General features: G+C 38.7%; 1 protein-coding gene across 11 annotated transcripts in view; it reads right to left on the bottom strand.

The window, feature by feature from the left end:
- ZNF462 (zinc finger protein 462) overlaps nucleotides 1-13303 on the bottom strand; it is a 155295-nt gene that overhangs the window by 126733 nt on the left and 15259 nt on the right. The window contains exon 1 of one of the 11 annotated variants that reach the window (XM_074197590.1): nucleotides 11860-12113. The exons of the other annotated variants lie outside the window; for them this stretch is intronic. The gene's annotated coding sequence lies outside the window, so the exon portion shown is untranslated. Of the gene's footprint in view, nucleotides 1-11859; nucleotides 12114-13303 lie in introns of those variants that run through there. 11 annotated transcript variants of the gene reach the window in all.

Genomic DNA, 13303 nt, shown 5'->3' with positions numbered 1-13303 from the left:
CCAGGTATTACCTTTGTTCAAGACTCCCCCACATCCCCTCCTCATTGGATACTTTGGAGCTGACCTCGCTGTGTACTTGTTGATTATGAATTTGAATGTGCTCACAGGCTATGTCTGGAACCTCAAGAAATACCCTGGCATTTTATTTTTAAAACCAGGATCCAGTATCATTGCCAACATGTAATGGCTTGAATTCTGATGGCTGGATACCCTTGAGCCATTATCAACTTTCAAAATAGGCAGCATATTCACAGAGCAGAACACGAATAGAGTTGTTTCATACTTTAAAAGTCAGGGTGGAATTTACATAAATATATTTGCATCATGAAAAGGAAAAAAACAAGCAGGGAAAGAGATTAATAAGTAAAGCGAACCAGTGCCCTATATTGTTAAAAAGCGAATGAATAATGTCCAAGTGAGTAATCTAGTGGATTCTGTACCAAGTATTGAATCTTTAAAAACATGCTGAAGGGTGGTTTAAATGAGTTCTTATTGTTGTAAGCTTTTTTAAAGTGCTAATCAGCTTGTATCTCCTTTATTGAAAAATTCACAATATCATCTATCCTTTAATTATGGTTTCCTCTTTTTTTCCCCCCTGATATGAAGAAACCTACATTACCTAGTGAAGAAACAGTCACAAGTCAATATACTCATGGAGCTATCAGGAAGCATTCTCCCCTCCACCCTCCAATCCTCCCATTCTCTACCTCTTTATTTATTTAAAACTGCCTAGGGAACCCAGGCCAGCTGCTCATCTCCAAAATACACTGCCATTCAGATGCACATTCCAGTCCTTTCAAGTTGCCTTTGTTTAAGTGTGGATCCTATAATGAACCTTATCCATCAGGGTGACCCAATGCTGATTTTTGTTGGATTAGCTAAAACAGGTTGATCCTCAGGTTCAGGTGGCAGTAACCTGAACTACTTCTCAGCAACATTAATCATTTCACACAAGACCATAAATTTAGATATGGAAGGATCCTCCAAATTCATCGGGTCTCTATCACTTGCACAGTTCAGGGAAACTGAGGCCCTAGATGTAATGTGATTTGTCCAAGATCCTAAAATAAGAAATACCAGAGCCAGGACTTCACAGCACTTTTAAAGTCTCAGAAGCACTTCGGTCTTCAAATTTGGTACAAGACGATAAGCCTTGCAGACTACTTCCAACTTCTCAAAATAACCACTGAAGAAGAAATCAGCCTCTTTTCTCTGCATTTCTACTAAGCATGCCAAGGACTGAACATGACTTCCTGGGAAGTTACCACTGCTTCTCATGTCAAACTGATTATTCTGCCAAGATGAAAAAGTGTCCACGACTTCCTCTTCCACTTTGCAATACTGTTCTCTTGTATCCAAATTTCAGTTTCCTCATCCCATTTTCCCATGAGTGAACAAGGGGTTGAGGGGAAAAAGACCTTCTTTTTTGGAAGGTTTCTTCAACATTCATTCTCCTTAATGAATCTGCATTTTTGAGACAATAAGTAAGGGACATGAGAGATAGTTTCCTTTGCATTTCCTCAGGAAGCTCAAATTTCAGGCCTTCCAAATTTTGCAGCTGGGGCATTTTCTTTTGTGTGAATAAAGAAGCCATTAGCAGGGTATTTGCTGACCACCTTCACTAGGCTCAAATAATCTTTGTTCTCCTGTGTAATTCCAAAGAATCTAATTCAAAATGTACTCAGTTGACTGGGTCACAAGGCTCATATGGCCAAGATCAGAGTTTCAATATACAAATAGTCCTCATATGCTAAGACCACAGATTATCTCTAATACAGGCCAAGCATTTTACAAAGCAATGCCCTGATTACACAGCGATGATTGCAAAGGTGACCATGTGGATTACTAAGAGGCAAGCTAGCAGAACTTTTGGAAAATACATAAAGCACATGTCCTATTCATGATGAATCAGTTTTATCATCTGAATGTGAAGGAGAACATGTTTTTAACCCCATATTATTTTACAATGTATTCATAGAATCCCAGGATTTGGGAGCTGATGGTGATTTTAGGGGTTCTGTAATCTCTCTCCTTCATTTTACAAATGAATAAACTGAAGGCTAAAATTCATGGAACTTGACCAAGGTCATACAGTAATCATTCCACCTTTTAGAAGTTCAGATTTATACAGTACTTTAAAATATGCAAAGTGTTTTCTTAACCATTGTGATTAGGTGTAATGGCAAAGCCGTTTCTTGCTTTAAAAAGTTCAGAACTAATTAAGTTGTTGCATTGGTTCAAAATCTTAGGACTTCAATTCCTGTGAACTTCCTATGCTATCATGCTGCCCTTCATTAGTATTCTATCACCGCTCATCGATCTTTCATTTCATTTATAGACTATTGTAGAACCACTGCTGATGTGGCTTCCTTCCTTTCAAGGTGACATATTCTAAGCAGCTTATCTCTAAGAGATGATTCCATAAGCTTTCAACAGAAAACACCTTGGTGCATGTTACTTCCCATCTCTAAATCTATGATTCTATTTTTAAGGCAACTATTTTTGAAAATCAAGGTTTATCCCATGACTCAAGTTATTAGAAGTCAAAATTTGGTAACATCTCTTTTCCCACTTCCTGCAAGGTAAGGAGTATAAAGTTGACTCTGCTTCCTCTCTTATCCAATGGGATCATATATCTAAGTCTATTAGTATATTCTAAGTCTATTTTTCATAGTAAAAAATCCCCAGAATAAAATTTAAAATTGAGATCCACATGGAAATAGGATTTGGGACTAGATCTGACCTTAGAGATCATCTTCATTTTACAGATGAAGAGAGAGCTAGAAAGATTGAGTGACTGGCCAAGGTCACACAGATATTAAGTAACAGAGTTGGGATCCAAGCCAAAATCCATGACACCATGCTGGCCATTTAAGGTTCCTAAGACATTTTCTCAGCATGGGCAATGAACAAAAGAGTAATTCTCTCCACTGCCCTCAGTACCCAGAAAGTACCATCTGATCAAATAGAAAAGTTGATTCTTCACATTCTGAAACTCTTAAACAAATATTCAATTTTTCACCATGTCCAAGACAAAAGTTCTTCTCCATCAACTCTATCTCCTATCTAAATGCAAAAAAAAAAAAAAAAAAATCCAATGCTTTGTTTACAGGCTAGAGTAAAAATAAATAGATAGATAGCTAGATAAGCTTCAATCTTAGTTTCTGGCCTCATTCCAAGCTTCAAAGAAAAGATTTAGTAATCCCTTGTATGCAAAATAAAAAAAAAATACAAAAACAAAATCACTTGTGATTAACCAAATCTAATTTAACCTTTTATTGATTGGATAATTTCACTCAAAGCAATACTTCAGTTTTGAACTTGGCCTAGTAGATACAAGAAATGTATTAATGATGCATTAATGTATTAATGATGCATATGTACAAAATAATTGGGAAAAAAGACAACTCTTTAGGATTAGTTTCGATAATATTTAACAAGAATAATCAAAATTTGTAAACAGATCCAGGAAAACAGGTCTTTACAATTTTAGTTCCTGAAATATCATCCCCCCCCCTTGCCCCTTGCCATCTACCTACATTAACATGATTTCAGTTTCAGAAAGGCTTTGACTTTCCTGCTATTATCCTGGTCTTGCTTTAGCACATACTTTATATTAGAATGCGTTCCAGGAAGCATATGGCAATAGAACTAGGTCAACCATTAACCAAATAACAGGAAGCTGCTCTGCGGAGCACACCCTTCAAAAGCTTGCTTAATGAGCTGGCTCTTCAGAATGTGTCCTTCAGTAAGGTTGAAACTTAACAGTGTCCATGAGTTTCTTTAATGTTGCAAGGTCATTTTAGCTTTCGAAGTCTTCAGGAGATGTTGGAACTTTGGATGGTCAGATTCATTCCACTGGGACAATCAAGAAAGAAGGTCAAAATGTGATGAAACCTTTTGATGAGATGAGTCTGATCAACCCAACAGGACTTTTGTTTGCTATGATTACTCTGGGAAAAGGTCCAGAAGCTTCAATTTTTCAGTCTCCTCATTTTACGGGAGAGAACTTGTGTTCACTTTCTTCTCCATGCCAACTCTATCATCTCTTCCTTGAAAATTCCATACCAACTATTTCCACCATAAAAATACAAAATAGTTCACGTTGTATTGGTTCAACAAAATGTAATCTTAGGAAATATCCATTTTGTTTTGTTATCTTATTGAGATGTAGATTTCATTACAAAACTAACAGCCAGAGAATTTCTGATTATGAATTTATTAGCCTCAATTTGAGTTTTCTTCCTCACAGTTTCAAATTCAACTCTACAGTGTGACTTTGCATTCAGTAAATGAACTGCCCTCCTAAAACATCTTTCATTCAAGGATAAAGAAAAATAGGAAGTAGAAGAAAAAAATTATGGAGTAACCAATTCTATCCTCACCATCTCTGACTTAGATGTAATCTAAACATCCATACTTGGAAAAAGTTGTTTATTAAGGCACGGTAGGTGGGGCAATCTTCCATTACTATGAGCTGCTATTACATCTTTTATCTCTGAACATCTACTACTTTTTCAATTCAGCTGTAGCATTTAGAATAGCAATCATTATCTAGAAGTAATAAAGAGATATTGTTTTAACAGACAATTACTGATATGATTGCAAGACTTAAGAAATAAACATTCAGGAGTAATATGACACCTAGATGGCTTAGTTCTGATCAATACCACCTGTTGCAGTAATTGCATTCAGCTTGAGAGTAAACCTGGGATCAATCTCATGGTCCCATCTTCGGAATTAAGGGTATCTGCCTAAATTGTAACTTGCCAAGATCTTCTTCCTCTCAATCAATCAATACTCAACAAGAATTTGTTGAGCATCAATGCAATTCAATGCAAGTACAGAACCAGGAGTTAAAGAGAAGCTTCAAATTATTTATGACATCTTAATTATAATTTTTCCAGGTTGTCATGACCAAAAAAAGAAAGAAAACAAAAAGAAAGAAGAAAAAAAGAAATAAAATTATCCCCTGGAAAACAACCCTCTGGAGATGAATCTTACTTCTTGGGGAAGCTGCTTCATGCATGAGATCACACAAGCATCAGAGCAAGATGTTACTTAGTGACTGTGATTTGCAATTGGTGGAGGCAAAAAAATATTCAACACAAAATGAAATCATGGATCCATCAAAGCTTAATTAAAAGTTATTTTGCTGCTAAATTGCCAAATTTCACAAAAAGGAATTTTTTTTGACACATTCAGATGATTTTACAAGCAATACATGGAAATGAAGCCAAAACAAAAATATGAGAACAGATGAGGACCTTCATGACAAATCCAATGGAGGATGTGAAATTGTTGATGCTGAGGTCCACATAATCCTGCACAAGAGAATTTGGGGAAGAGCTTCCTGTGAATAAGAAGAATTCTGGCTTTCTAAAGTCAAAACCGAATAAAAGGCACAGCTTTACCTGTGAAAAGGCCGAGTTTATCAACACCATCACCATAGACATAAAATTGAGAAAAAGAAAAGTCTGCCCACCTACCAGGAGTCCACAGGAAAGTGAAGTGTGGTTATGAATCACAATCTGAGATTGACCACAGAATTTCTTAATGAATTTTTCACACAGTTGGTGATTAATGACTGAACAAGGAAACAATCTAAAAGTTCACCTCTTCACTGACCAATTGTTATTGCTGGCCAGAGAAGATGATCTTTTAGGTGGCCTTCACCTCAGATTCGAGGGCTCCTCTCAGGATTAGTTCATGCTGCACCCACCATAATCTCTAGGACCTTTGAAAGCCTAACTGGAATGTGACTCACAATACCCACAAGCTGCAGACTGAGCAAGGTCAGTCCGGTTCCTAAGATATGAAGAACTATGAATTCAACTACTCTTTCTGCCAACCTTCCTCATCCTTAGTCATCTGCAAACGCATGCCAAAGCCTGTCTATAATGATGCAGGAGACAGTCACCATGGGTGATATATCCCTCCAGATTGCTTCAAAATGAAAGTTTATTGCTGAGACAGTCTGGCTTGGGGAAAACCTGCCAACATTTGCTAAGAATCAAAATTTCTTAAAGAAATTATTTGGACCAACTAAATTCAGAGTTGAGCACAGAGGTATTTGTAAAAAAAAGAGGAAGAAGAATAAGAAGGAGAAAAAAGAAGATGGAAAAGAAGGAGATGAAAAAGGAGAAGAAAATGAAAAAGGAGAAAGAAGAGAAGGAGGGGGGGAGGAGGAGGAGGAGGAGGAGGAGAATAAAAAGAATCAATTAATGACGGATTCATCTTTGGAATACTTTCTCCACCAAGAAATATGATACCACAGAAAGAATCCAGTCTCTGAAGTTGAAGGATCTGACTTCAAATCTCTCCTCTGCAAGTACCTGAATTATCTTGAGTAAGTCACTTAAACTCTTTGGGCCTCAGCTTCTTCATCTATAAAATGAGGACATAATATAAAATGACCTTTATGGCTCCTTCCAAGTCTATAATACTAAGAAGTCCTGAGAGTAAGTCTGTTTCCACATGTATAAAATGAAAGTGTTAGACAAGCTAGCCAGTCATTTCCCTTCCAGCTCTAGACTTATGATTTTATGAAGCCAGTATCATTACTAGAAGCCCAATTCTCCAAACCTACTCTAAGCTCCAATAATAGCACTTATTGTCAAATTCCTTTGAATTCTAAAAGAGGCCATCTATTACTTTTTTCTTTATTATAAAATGTTGAATACCAAAAACCTTTGAACTGAGAACTTCATGAGCATAAATTATGAAAAGCTCATCTTTGGTCTAAAAAGGCCAATATTCACAACAACTTTCTCAAGGTTGATAGCTCCATAAAATCTCCAACAGAAACACAGAACTGTTGAAGCATGGAATTATTTAACATAAACAAAGACAAAGTCCACAGAGAGATTAGATGATGTGACTAATTTTCCATGATTGTCCCATGCTTAGTGGAGTTGAACCACAATTTCCTTCAACCTTGTTGTGAACCTGAACTAGACTTAGGAGGATTTCACTTTGAAATCTTCTAAAATGGAGAAAGAGAGAGAGAGAGAGAGAGAGAGAGAGAGAGAGAGAGAGAGAGAGAGAGAGAGAGCAAACAATAAGGATAGTGAGTGGACTGAATAGTTCTAGCCCTAATGTCCATTTTACTGTAATCTACCCTTTATCTCTAATGTTTCTGAGAAAACTGACCTCCCCCTGGCCTGTACTTGTGAAGTCCTGGAAGTGAGTCTTCTATCTCACACTGTTGCAACCTAACATCTAAGGCAAGAATTCATTCAAGGAAAGCTATGAAACCCTTTAGAGGAAGTTTCACCAAGAAGGCAGAAGCTGACCAGACCTTCAAAAGTTAACCAGCCAGGACAGAAGAGTATTAAGTTCTGGAATCTCTGTGCTATTTTTAGAAACAAGCCAGATTTTTTTTTTATTCATGGTTGGGGGGGTCACTCTACAACCTGGATAGAAACTGAGATTTGTTTTCTAAAAAACCCCACAGCAAACAAACATTTGTAAGGTCAAGTGAGTGAGATCTTTGGGAAGAAGTTTTTCCCTTTGTTCAATGCAGTGTTAACATTGGAGTAGAGACTGGTAGCAGCAACCTCCAGGTTTAAAAAAGGAAAATAACCTCCCTTCTCCCACACCCCCAAATTTTTAAGCTCCCCCCTCTCTTTCCAGGAGAACTAGACAATCATGATAGCTCTCTATAGTTACATAGCAATTACATAATTACTAAGTCTATGCAGTATCGCTCCAACTCTTCTGAAGGCCTCTCCACACTACAGCTGCTGCACAACGCGCTCCAATGATTGCAGCCCTGAACACAAAGGAAAGCACAATGGAACCTCATCTGAAGTCAGGAAGATGCTCTTGCCTGAAAACTCTCACATCTCCCAGTTTAGGGAGCACACTTCCCACCCATTGTTGACATGGGCAAAACCCAGCTTTCTTAGTTGGTGCAGACAGCTTCCAAATGGGAGAGAGTCAGCTCTTTTCTGAATTCAAGTCCGGATTGTTGACAATTCACAAGGCGATCATTTTAGCACATAATATGAAAGCTACATCAAAGGACAATATGCAAGGGAGGTTGGGGGGGGGGAGGTGGAGAAATCTATCTGGGCTTCCTTGCACTGGCATGAAATGGCTGCTTTCCTTCTGGCTGCCAGCTCCAATGCTTCATGTTGACATTACACATCCTGTACTGTAGATCCACCCCCATGCTGCTGCTTGCCCAACTGAATTATCTCCTGCGTCACGGCAGTGGTAACAGAACTGCTGGCTCTGCAGATCTGAGAGCACCATTTCAAAGCTTAATACATTCAGCAACTGGACACATTACCAGATAGTCTGGGTTGGTTTGGGGCACTCTCAGCGGCGATACATTATTCGGCCTAACCTTCTGTTAACCAGATGGTCTGTTTTCCTCTTGGGACCAGACCATTAAACTTTACTTTATTAAATTCTATCAAAACGTGGGGACAGTTTACAGCAGAATGTTTGGTTCATCTCCAACAGGGTTGCTAAGATGAAAATGACCTAAAAATAACTGGAATCTCTGCTTCACACCAACAGAGAACAAGATCTTTTGGAGTAAATATTTAAATGGTTTGCCAGATTCAGTACCAGAGCGGGATGAGCCACATGGATAGCAACTTATATTGCAAAGTTGCATGATCACACATCTCTAGATCTCTATGTCTACAACATCTCATCTCTCATCCTCAGGCTTTGGTTAGCTTCCCTCTGCTCTTGGGGTCAACCAACTTCATTCATCTCCATCATTCCCAGATCAAAGGGTTGAACAGTTTACTGACTGAAATGCCAGACCCTTGAGGGCAGTGCAATGGTGGCAGCTGCTCCAGTCATCCAGTTAAGGTGTCACCCATAGGCCAGTCTTGCATCCTAAACCTCGCCATAAAAACATGCCTGGAGGTTATGAAGGTACAAAATACTTTCCAACTTTATCATCCTTCCATCAACAGCCTCACATAGGCATGCAAAAACAGGTCACAGAGGAATGGAAGAATAGCAGCACAAGCACTTCCCCGAGCTCATTGGCAGTGATCAAGTGTCCTTTCTGAGGAGCCACAGATTAGTAAGTATCCCAGAAGCTACTCAGAGTCAAATGAACTTTTTCATTTAGAGATAATATTACCAAAGGAATATCTGAGCAACACTTAATGTAATCCATCTTCAGCCTCTCTAATTATAAATATATGTATATTTTAAATATATATAAATTATTATATACATATATATAATCAATGTGAGAGAGAAGATAAAATTCCTATACCTGCCTTCTTGCTTTGGGTATAGATGTGAAACTAATTCTCATTAATCACAAATTAAAAAGCAACTTTTTTTCTAACAACTTTGGGCCTTTAGAGCTTCCTAGAATGATCAAGATGGAATTCAATGGTAGTCTATCCACATTATTAGTATCAAGGCCATTCTAGGTTATTATCATCTCTGATCACACCTAAACCCATGCTCAAGACTCCCATCCCCTTATTTTTAAATGGGCCCTTTGGACAAGGAAAATTTCTGATATGAAAAACCTGATAATATGAATACCAACCAATAAAAAAAGTCTTCTCTTTTTTCATTCTCTAATGTCAGTAAAGGCATAGATTAAGAATGACATTGACTTTCAACTGCCATCATTTCAAATGTCAAAGTTTCATGAGGTCATTTAGATCTATCCCTCTAGGAAAGTCTGGACCGTAAGAAGAAAAAGCAGCTCATGTCTTCTTTTTTTAAACCAGCCTATTTACAGAACCGCCACTTCCTCTACTTCTACCACCACTTCAGCCACCACCAATGTGTCTTTCTGCCAGAGCACACAGGACTTAGCTAAGTCCTCCAAAAAAAAAAAAAAGTCACTCTACAATCTGAGACATCATTCGTCACTGAAGCATGCTAAAATTAGCTTTACCCATTCCTCAGGATCTCAACAGACCAGCTGATATCATGGGGCAGCATTAGTAAGATTAAGGAGACAGAGATTATTAAAATAAACAAATTTGCAAATTAGATCCAAACACTTGTAAGCGGGTTTATGTGAGAGTAAAGAGGAAATTGCTCAAAGCTACCTGAGCAACCAACAAAGGAGGCAACAAACCCCCATATTAAGAAAGAAAAAAAATGAAAAAAAAAAGCAATGAAAAGCTAAAATCTATGTATTTATTTAAAACAGAATGATAGCTAAAAACAAAGTCACCAATATCCTTTGTCCCCAGGAAGCCCTAAGAGTTTCATGTATTTTCTAACTTTTCTCCACAATATTCCATGAAAATAATTTGTAAGGTAAACATGGACTAGATCTATTCCTAAATAAGGATGCTTGATACATCAAGGGTGCCATTTACAAAGTTTTCACAATAACTTCATCTCCAACAGTAAATATTTATGAAGAACGCACAAATGTAGGTATTCTGTTGGCTATAGAATCAGAGAGAGAGAAACCTCCGAAAGACAGTATAATTTTATTTTATCTTAGTTTTTAGTTTTTGTAAAGCAATGGGGTTAAGTGACTTGCCCAAGACCCCACAGCTAAGTAATTATTAAGTGTCTGAGGCTGGATTTGAATTCAGCTGCTCCTGACTCCAGGGCCGGTGTGCCACCTAAACTCCCCCAAGACGGTATAATTATAAACAGCCAACAAATATTCACATATACATGGGAAAGTAGATGATGATATTAATAGGTACTATTTAGATATGGTCTACTCTGAGAGGCAGGATTTACAATGATTATCACATTAGATCCCTACAATGACCCAAATGTGAGTTTTAAGGTCGAGGACAAAATAAGTAAATAATAAATTGTCACATTTGATCCCCACAATGACCCAAATGTGAATTCTAAGGTCGAGGACAAAATAAGTAAATAATAAATTGTCACATTTGATCCCCACAATGACCCAAATGTGAATTCTAAGGTCGAGGACAAAATAAGTAAACAATAAATGATCACATTAGATCCCCCACAATGACCCAAATGTGAATTCTAAGGTCGAGGACAAAATAAGTAAACAATAAATGATCACATTAGATCCCCCACAATGACCCAAATGTGAATTTTAAGGTCGAGGACAAAATAAGTAAATAATAAATGATCACATTAGATCCCCCACAATGACCCAAATGTGAATTTTAAGGTCGAGGACAAAATAAGTAAATAATAAATGATCACATTAGATCCCCACAATGACCCAAATGTGAATTTTAAGGTCGAGGACAAAATAAGTAAATAATAAATGATCACATTAGATCCCCCACAATGACCCAAATGTGAATTTTAAGGTCGAGGACAAAATAAGTAAATAATAAATGATCACATTAGATCCCCCACAATGACCCAAATGTGAATTCTAAGGTTGAGGATAAAATAAGTAAATAATCCATTTATTTGATAATTATTTATAATTATAATTATGTTATAATTATTTATAATTATAATTATTTTATAATCATCACAGTACAATGAAAAGATTAGGAGAAAGCAGCGCTTGAGGTTAGGAGACGAGATTTCAGAAGCTCTTTAAAGGACTTCTCGCCAAATTCGAAATTTCCATACAGAGTTTCCACTGCAGAAATTTTATGGATCTCTAAAAGAAAGGATTTTCCCCCCCTTATACTGTAAATTGTGGTGCCTGCATCCCATAGAGTGAAGCTGAAGCTGATCGTTACAAGTTAATCGCTCGGCTCCCCAACACCTGTGCAAGGGAAGGCGCAGCTCGCCTCCCCCAGTTGCCTCGCGGACTACCGGGCTGCTGGACACACCACACTGGACTGGAAAGGCTGCACTCCCAGACCCTTCCTCTGGGCAGTGGGACCCCCTGGGCAGGCCCCCCGCTGAGGCGCCAATGGAAAAGCCCCTCCGGAGCCCCCTCAGACTTACCACTCGAGCTCAGGTCCCGGGGTCACGCTCAGTCCCTCACCCAGACCCTGCAGTCCGGGAAGATGGGAAAGGCGGGAGCAACTGTCACCAGATCAAAGAAGCAAAGCTGTCCTGAAGGAGAAGAGGAAGAAGAAGAAGAAGAAGAAGAAGACGACTCCGCACTTCCGGACCACCCCCATCGCCGCTGCCCCGGAGAGGTTGCGGCCGCAGCACCGGGAATCACCTCCGCCACCGCCCCTTCCCTTCCTGGTTCCGAAGCCAACGCGCTCTCAGTCCGCGCGCAGCAGGGCCGGCTTTCTCCAGGCCCACGGGGGGGGCGTGCAGAGCCCCCCAGCCAATGGGCGAGGTGCAAGCCCCTAACTTCCCACCTGCGACTGGATGCTGAGGTGGCCAAGTGAGCGTCTGACCCAGGGAATCCCGGTGTCGGACACTTCGTATTTCCTAGAAAGCATTGGTAGCCGACTATTATCGTCACGATAGTCTCTTTATATGACAAAATATTCCCTCACTTTTTTTTTTTGGCCAAAGTATCGTTAAATGCTCCCAAATGCGGCCTTGCCTGCTCAGTCTTGAAATGCTTTATTCATTCATTCACTCATTCAATAATTAAGCACCTACTGGGTGAAGAATGTGCCAGGAATTGGCAGGAAAAAAGAAATACTTGGTTTCTGCCTTACAGAACTTAAGAATCTACTAAGGGGATAAGACATAAGCACATGTAATTACAATACACAATATTGCATGATAAGTAGGTTAGAGATGTGCAAAATGCTATATGAATTCAAATGAGGAAGGTCATTCCCTTTCATTCATTTATTCAATATCAATGGAGAAACAAAGATGATTCAGACAGAGTCACTGCCCTTGGGGACCTTAGTGTGTTGGAATATTAGCAGACAGGGAAAATAAGAGTCATGAAAGTATAGTGTGGCTAAAGTCCTGGATTTGCGCTCAGAATGTTCTTAGATACTAGCTAAGTCTGTCGGAGGTTTCTCTCTCTGATTTTATAGCCAACAGAATACCTACATTTGTACCTGCTTAATAAATATTTACTGTTGGAGATGAAGTTATTGTGAAAACTTTGTAAATCGCACCCTTGATGTATCAAGCATCCTTACTGGGCAATCCTCTTGACTCCTATTTTCCTCATCTCTAGAAAGGGGAATAATAAATAATTAATAATAATAATAATAATAATAACATCTTTCTCTTCTATTCCATAACGCTCCATCCATCTCCTGCTCCTGTTAACAACCTTTGTACTGATTTTTCTATGCCTGAAATACTCCCCATCCCAATACCTTTGAAATCTTTACAGACTCTGTTCCTGTCAGTAGCAGGAGTTGTTTGAGGGACCTAATGGAACACGTGGTGCTTTGCAAGCTTTAAAATGCTGGTGGCACAGTGGATAGAACACCTGCCCTGAGTTCAAATCGACCTCAGA

Source organism: Macrotis lagotis, chromosome 8 (assembly GCF_037893015.1).
Source record: "Macrotis lagotis isolate mMagLag1 chromosome 8, bilby.v1.9.chrom.fasta, whole genome shotgun sequence".
Classification (NCBI taxonomy): Eukaryota; Metazoa; Chordata; class Mammalia; order Peramelemorphia; family Peramelidae; genus Macrotis; species Macrotis lagotis.
Note: the sequence above shows the minus strand (reverse complement) of the source record. Positions and strands in the feature narration are given on the sequence as shown.